The 8,922-nt window shown below is 33.7% G+C and overlaps 2 pseudogenes; both read left to right on the top strand.

The window, feature by feature from the left end:
- The first annotated feature begins 2,435 nt into the window (after positions 1 to 2,435).
- On the top strand, positions 2,436 to 3,254 carry LOC105180138 (annotated as a pseudogene).
- A 4,171-nt stretch (positions 3,255 to 7,425) lies between these two features.
- On the top strand, positions 7,426 to 8,404 carry LOC105180137 (annotated as a pseudogene).
- The last annotated feature ends 518 nt before the right edge of the window (positions 8,405 to 8,922 follow it).

Here is an 8,922-nt window from a genome sequence, read left to right as displayed (position 1 = left end):
TTACCTGACCCACTTGGCGGCCCACAACCGACCCGGTAACCCGACCCATCCAATCTACCTACTTATATCACTCCCCTAGCCCTAAATTTCAGTTTCCCTCTTATTTCTTTTTTCTGCGCTGTCTACTTCCTCTCCTCTCCGAATCCTCTCTGTGATTTTCTGCCTTCTGTTCTCCGAGAGCCATGGCCAATTTCATAAACAAATCTAATGGTTTAGGAAAGCCACCAAGGTTTTCCTTCTCTACCACTGTTTTCACCCCTTTAAATAGGGGATTCTCCCTTTCGGCTAAAACATGAATCAAGCTGTTTATCTCCTTCACCATTCGCCAAAGTTCTTTGTGAAATATTTTGTAGGGGTCTCTATGACCGTGTGATACTGAGATCTGAGTGATCGGAGTTGTGGTCGGGTTCTTGGTTTGTGGAGTTACCGTGAGTCGGTTCATTGTGGAAACAGTGCCTTGTGACCGTATTCCTTTATCGGGATATTGGATCTAGCTGCTTTAGGCATGTTAATCACTATACTGTTGATTTAATTATTTCATTATTTCTTTCATTCGTTATTATCATTTAAGTTGTATATTGGCCTGTAATAATCGTATGGTGTTTCGTACTCCAATTTTTGTAATAGTTGGATAGGATTTTCTAGTGATTTCCGCTCTATACTACTCAAACTAAATTTATACTCACTTCCATATGAGTATGATACATGACGGAGGTAATCCATACTCAAAATAAATTTATACTTACTTCCATATGATGCTTCTACATATGCATGAACAAAATTTATAATTTTGACAATTTTAGTAATTTATATTAACTGTTCAAACACTAGATTAATTTGTATAAGTAGAGATAATAAATTTTGTTCGTACATATGTAGAAGCATCATATGGAAGTAAGTATTAATTTAGTTTGAGTACGGATTATATCCTTCGTTGATCATACTCATATGGAAGTGAGTATTTGATTCGTTTGAGTAGGAATTACATCTTTTGTTGATCGTACTAAATGTATCGGAAAGTTTTAACTAGTCGCAAATAGGATTATGTATATTTCTTTTTGATGTGCATAGGGATAAAGTAAATCAAATTATTCGTGATTGCATTTGAGATAGATGAATAAATGTATAATGTGAATATATTAATATAAGATGACTAACACGAATTGTGATCGCATGTTAACATTTATGATATCCATAAGAGCATATTAATTATTGCTATATTCCTGAATATTAACGAGGAATAAGTTGTGTGATTAATTCCTGTAACATATAATGAAGAATTCATGTAAAATAATTCAGGAAACTAAATTACTACTGCATACAATAGTGTTATTACAAAACTAAAACAAAATAAACTAAAATAAATGGATCAATCAGTAACATCAACGGATGGATACTGCAACTTAATTACTTTCATATAAATCATGGACCACAAAATGTCCAAATACATGAATCAATTGCATATAGTAACAATTACAAGAATAGTATAATTAACATTCAGAATTTGCTCCAATTAAATTTCAGTAAATCTAAATAAGAGATAAAATCTGTAGAACACATTTATTAACGTTAAATTAATATCGATTTTGTCATTATAATATATCTTTTTTTCATATATAGTAGGTTGACAAATTAATGAGGATACCTTTTGAGATTCAAAATTCAATTTTGTAAACTCACTTGACTTTACTCAAAAGCAAATCCTACGTAAGATATGGATAATCACTACGTACTTTGTCATTATCTTTTAATTTCTCATAATTTTTTTCTTATTCAATATCTTAAAATTACTCATTATACATCCCAAGAATAATTTTTTGCAAAAAATAATTATCGATGGATTTATTGCATCTCTTATGGTACCTGCACGGTGTAGATTTTGACATCTTAATTATGATTAGTATTTGTATTATCTTTTTACGACAGCTTCGCAATAATTAATGATTCTTTTCCTATTCCGTAAATACAGTAAAAAATACTGTAATTTGGACAGAGCCTTACTCATGATTTATTTGAATTGTTATATAGTAAGTGAATAGGGATAGGGGTGTAGTTATTACCATGAATGGCTTGATTTGTTCTACATTATGTGTACGTATGTGTGTATAAATACCCCCCTACACATCCTATGTTTCTTCACTTTTCAAACAATTGTCTAGGTAATTTCTTTCACATCAATGAAACATGTTCGTGATTCTCTCTAGAGTATACAAATGTTTGAAGTTTTTCTTCAAACAAATCATTTTGAAGAAGAGAAATTAATCCAAGAGTTGAGAAGGGCTTGTCACTCTATGATAAAGAGAAATTCTAAAATAGTAGATTGTATTTGGTACAAGTTTTGTTTTAGAGTATTCTAACACGTGTCCTTTTTCTTTTTTTATTTGTGTGATGAAATTGACAGGTGTTACAAAAAGTAAAAGTAATTACCAATTAAAATGTCGATCTCCGCTTGGAAGCCAGCACAATCTAGCATGACAATCTTTTCAGTTCGGGGCATGATGAACAAGCACCAAGGGAAGGATAAGGTGGTGGTGGTATTGGGTGCCACTGGCACAGGCAAATCGCGCCTGGCGATAGACCTGGCCACCCGTTTCGGGGCAGAGGTCATCAACTCGGACAAAATTCAGGTCTACAAGGGCCTTGACATAGTAACCAATAAGGTGAGCAATGAGGAATGCCACGGCGTGCCGCACCATTCGCTCGGAATCATTGATCCCTAGGTGGATTTCACTGTACATGATTTTGTGCATCATGCATTGCTGGCTGCCATCGTACAAAAGAATCGGTTGCCAATCATTGCTGGAGGGTCCCATTCCTTCATACAGGCACTTGTCACTGACAACACTGAGTTTTCCTCCAAGTACGAGTGTTGCTTTCTCTGGATGGACGTGGCGATCCCGGTCTTGCACTCGTACGTGTCGAAAAGGGTTGATCAGATGGTGGATAGCGGGTTGGTGGAGGAGGGCAAGGCATTTTTTGACCCAAAAATTCGTGACTATGATTATGGGATTAGGCGTGCCATCGGGGTCCCCGAGATGGATGAATTCTTCAGGAGTGAGGGTCTAGTCGATGGTGAAACTAGGGCTAAGCTTCTTAAGGCAGCTATAGATGAAATTAAGATGAATACTTGCAAATTAGCTTGCCGTCAAGTTGAAAAGATCTTGAGGATGAGGGAGGAATTTGGGTGGCAGATCTATCGGTTAAACGCCACAGAGGTATTCCTTCGATGTGGTGGAGATGCCAATGATGCATAGGAGAAATTGGTGCTGGAGCCGAGTACGAACATGGTGTCTCGTTTCATTTGCAAAGAAAACATAGATCCGAAACCTACTGCATATGAACAATTAGTCTGATCAATTATGTACGTTCGTGCATACGAACAATTAGTATGATCAGCAAAATTTTGTAGTTCTACTGATATACTGAGTTAAAATTCATGGCAGTACATTTAGTGTGAAAGCATTAATATTCAATGCTTTGATCAACGAAATACATATGTAATCCAATTTATACAAATTTAAACTCATGTCTGTTCGATTGGCATTATCAACAAGAAATATATATAATCCTATTTGCGTCTAGTTAAACTTGCCGATTCATTTAGTACGATCAACAAAAGAAGTAATCCTTACTCAAACTAAATTAATACTCACTTCCATATGAGTATGATCAACGAAGGACGTAATCCGTACTCAAACTAAATTAATACATACTTTAATATTATGCTTCTACATATGTATGAACAAAATTTATTATCTCTACTTATACCAATTAAACTAGTGTTCGGCAGTTAGTGTGATTATTAAAATGTTAAATCCTACTTATTTGTATAGGTATAAAAATACAGTTTCTGTCTGGTAATTTATGAGGGGCTGTCATTTTTTGTCCTACAGAAGTTATGATAATTAGTTTTTACAAGACTAAAATTATAAAAATTATAGAATTAATAGAATTAAAATTACTAAAATAATTAGTGTTATCAATAAAATATAAGTAAAAATACTATGGGTGAGTAGGTGGATATATATGTACACATATATATCTGGAGTTCTTGAAGAAAGTTGAAAATTAAATCAAATTATTCGCGATTGCACTTGAGGTTGATGTATAAATTTGTAATACGGATATATTAGTATAATATGACTAACACAAATTGTGATTGCATGTTAATTTTTATGATATCTATAAAAGCGTATTAATCATCGCTATATTCTTGAATATGAACGAGGAATAAGATTTGTGATTAATTCTTGTAACATTTATCTAGGTTAATAAAACTCATATACGTATATTTATGGTGCTTCCATCAATGAAATATTTAGTCCTAGTTACCAAATTAAACATTATTTATAGAATTATTTTTAAATATATTCCTACTCATATCAATTTAAAGCTCATGTCAGTACAATTAATATGTCAAGAAAAGTTGCAAATTGTTCTTAATTATAAATGTGAATATATTAATGATGTTTGTATCAATAAAATATAATATAGTCTTGTGCGAACGTATTTATACCAAGTAAAAATTGATGTTCCGTGTATTTATTATGATCATCAAGTGAAAAATCGTGTACGTGCAATTATTGTGGTGTACCAAAGAAGTTATTATGTTGGTCCAGTCTAAAACCAATGTTCGTACAATTAGTTTACAAGCATAATGTGATGCTTTTACTAACAAAATATATATGTACCTTCTTGCATATGAACAATTAGTATGATCAACAAAATTATGTAGTTCTACTTATATACTGAGTTAAAATTCATGGCGGTAGAATTAGTATGAAAGCAAGAATATTCAATGCTTTGATCAACGAAATATATATGTAATCCCATTTATACTAATTAAAACTCATGCCCGTGCGATTAGCATGATCTACAATAAATATATTTAATCCTATTTGCAGCTAGTTAAAAGTTGCCGATACATTTAGTACCATCAACAAAAGATGTAATCCCTACTTGTTATAATTTGTAGCCTATTGACTTATTAAAAGGCCGCCTTGGCAGCCCAATTACCTGACCCACTTGGCGGCCCACAACCGACCCGGTAACCCGACCCATCCAATCTACCTACTTATATCACACCCCTAGCCCTAAATTTCAGTTTCCCTCTTATTTGTTTTTTCTGCGCTGTCTACTTCCTCTCCTCTCCGAATCCTCTCTGTGATTTTCTGCCTTCTGTTCTCCGAGAGCCATGGCCATTTTCATAAACCACTCTAATGGTTTAGGAAAGCCACCAAGGTTTTTCTTCTCTACCACTGTTTTCACCCCTTTAAATAGGGGATTCTCCCTTTCAGCTAAAACATGAATCAAGCTGTTTATCTCCTTCACCATTCGCCAAAGTTCTTTGTGAAATATTTTGTAGGGGTCTCTATGACCGTGTGATATTGAGATCTGAGTGATCGGAGTTGTGGTCGGGTTCTTGGTTTGTGGAGTTACCGTGAGTCGGTTCATTGTGGAAACAGTGCCTTGTGACTGTATTCCTTTATCGAGATATTGGATCTAGCTGCTTTAAGCATGTTAATCACTATACTGTTGATTTAATTATTTCATTATTTCTTTCATTTGTTATTATCATTTAAGTTGTATATTGGCCTGTAATAATCGTATGGTGTTTCGTACTCCAATTTTTGTAATAGTTGGATAGGATTTTCTAGTGATTTCCGCTCTATACTACTCAAACTAAATTTATACTCACTTCCATATGAGTATGGTCAATGAAGGAGGTAATCCATACTCAAAATAAATTTATACTTACTTCCATATGTTGCTTCTATATATGCATGAACAAAATTTATAATTTTGACAATTTTAGTAATTTATATTAACTGTTCAAACACTAGTTTAATTTGTATAAGTAGAGATAATAAATTTTGTTCGTACATATGTAGAAGCATCATATGGAAGTAAGTATTAATTTAGTTTGAGTACGGATTATATCCTTCGTCTATCATACTCATATGGAAGTGAGTATTACATTCGTTTGAGTAGGAATTACAGCTTTTGTTGATCGTACTAAATGTATCAGAAAGTTTTAACTAGTCGCAAATAGGATTATGTATATTTCTTTTTGATGTGCATAGGGATAAAGTAAATCAAATTATTCGTGATTGCATTTGAGATAGATGAATAAATGTATAATGTGAATATATTAATATAAGATGACTAACACGAATTGTGATCGCATGTTAACATTTATGATATCCATAAGAGCATATTAATCATTGCTATATTCCTGAATATTAACGAGGAATAAGTTGTGTGATTAATTCCTGTAACATATAATGAAGAATTCATGTAAAATAATTCAGGAAACTAAATTACTACTGCATACAATAGTGTTATTACAAAACTAAAACAAAATAAACTAAAATAAATGGATCAATCAGTAACATCAACGGATGGATACTGCAACTTAATTACTTTCATATAAATCATGGACCACAAAATGTCCAAATACATGAATCAATTGCATATAGTAACAATTACAAGAATAGTATAATTAACATTCAGAATTTGCTCCAATTAAATTTCAGTAAATCTAAATAAGAGATAAAATCTGTAGAACACATTTATTAACGTTAAATTAATATCGATTTTGTCATTATAATATATCTTTTTTTCATATATAGTAGGTTGACAAATTAATGAGGATACTTTTTGAGATTCAAAATTCAATTTTGTAAACTCACTTGACTTTACTCAAAAGCATATCCTACGTAAGATATGGATAATCACTACCTACTTTGTTATTATCTTTTAATTTCTCATAATTTTTTTCTTATTCAATATCTTAAAATTACTCATTATACATCCCAAGAATTTTTTTTACAAAAAATAATTATCGATGGATTTATTGCATCTCTTATGGTACCTGCACGGTGTAGATTTTGACATCTTCATTATGATTAGTATTTGTATTATCTTTTTACGACAGCTTCGCAATAATTAATGATTCTTTTCCTATTCCGTAAATACAGTAAAAAATACTGTAATTTGGACAGAGCCTTACTCATGATTTATTTGAATTGTTATATAGTAAGTGGATAGGGATAGGGGTGTAGTTATTACCATGAATGGCTTGATTTGTTCTACATTATGTGTACGTATGTGTGTATAAATACCCCCCTACACATCCTATGTTTCTTCATGTTTCAAACAATTGTCCAGGTAATTTCTTTCACATCAATGAAACTTGTTCGTGATTCTCTCTAGAGCATACAAATGTTTGAAGTTTTTCTTCATACAAATCGTTTTGAAGAAGAGAAATTAATTCAAGAGTTGAGAAGGGCTTGTCACTCTATGATAGATAGAAATTTTAAAAATAGTAGATTGTGTTTGGTACAAGTTTTGTTTTAGAGTATTCTAACACGTGTCCTTTTTCTTTTTTTATTTGTGTGATGAAATTGACAGGTGTTACAAAAAGTAAAAGTAATTACCAATTAAAATGTCGATCTCCGCTTGGAAGCCAGCACAATCTAGCATGACAAACTTTTCAGTTCGGGGCATGATGAACAAGCACCAAGGGAAGGATAAGGTGGTGGTGGTATTGGGTGCCACTGGCACAGGCAAATCGCGCCTGGCGATAGACCTGGCCACCCGTTTCGGGGCAGAGGTCATCGACTCGGACAAAATTCAGGTCTACAAGGGCCTTGACATTGTAACCAATAAGGTGAGCAATGAGGAATGCCACGGCGTGCCGCACCATTTGCTCGGAATCATTGATCCCGAGGTGGATTTCACTGTACATGATTTTGTGCATCATGCATTGCTGGCTGCTGATTCCATCGTACAAAAGAATCGGTTGCCAATCATTGCTGGAGGGTCCAATTCCTTCATACAGGCACTTGTCACTGACAACACTGAGTTTTCCTCCAAGTACGAGTGTTGCTTTCTCTGGATGGACGTGGCGATCCCGGTCTTGCACTCGTACGTGTCGAAAAGGGTTGATTAGATGGTGGATAGCGGGTTGGTGGAGGAGGGCAAGGCATTTTTTGACCCAAAAATTCGTGACTATGATTATGGGATTAGGCGTGCCATCGGGGTCCCCGAGATGGATGAATTCTTCAGTAGTGAGGGTCTAGTCGATGGTGAAACTAGGGCTAAGCTTCTTAAGGCAGCTATAGATGAAATTAAGATGAATACTTGCAAATTAGCTTGCCGTCAAGTTGAAAAGATCTTGAGGATGAGGGAGGAATTTGGGTGGCAAATCTATCGGTTAAAGGCCACAGAGGTATTCCTTCTATGTGGTGGAGATGCCAATGATGCATGGGAGAAATTGGTGCTGAAGCCGAGTACGAACATGGTGGCTCATTTCATTTGCAAAGAAAACATAGATCCGAAACCTACTGCATATGAACAATCACGAACATGGTGGCTCATTTCATTTGCAAAGAAAACATAGATCCGAAACCTACTGCATATGAACAATTAGTATGATCAATTATGTACGTTCGTGCATATGAACAATTAGTATGATCAGCAAAATTTTGTAGTTCTACTGATATACTGAGTTAAAATTCATGGCAGTACATTTAGTGTGAAAGCATTAATATTCAATGCTTTGATCAACGAAATACATATGTAATCCAATTTGTACAAATTTAAACTCATGTCTGTTCGATTGGCATTATCAACAAGAAATATATATAATCCTATTTGCGTCTAGTTAAACTGGTCAATTCATTTAGTACGATCAACAAAAGAAGTAATCCTTACTCAAACAAAATTAATACTCACTTCCATATGAGTCTGATCAACGAAGGACGTAATCTGTACTCAAACTAAATTAATACATACTTTAATATTATGCTTCTACATATGTATGAACAAAATTTATTATCTCTACTTATACCAATTAAACTAGTGTTCGAGCAGTTAGTGTGATTATTAAAATGTTAAATCCTACTTATTTGTATAGGT

This window comes from Sesamum indicum, unplaced genomic scaffold, assembly GCF_000512975.1.
Source record: "Sesamum indicum cultivar Zhongzhi No. 13 unplaced genomic scaffold, S_indicum_v1.0 scaffold00342, whole genome shotgun sequence".
Classification (NCBI taxonomy): domain Eukaryota; kingdom Viridiplantae; phylum Streptophyta; class Magnoliopsida; order Lamiales; family Pedaliaceae; genus Sesamum; species Sesamum indicum.
The sequence above is the reverse complement of the archived record's forward strand: the minus strand, read 5'-3'. Positions and strand labels throughout refer to the sequence as shown.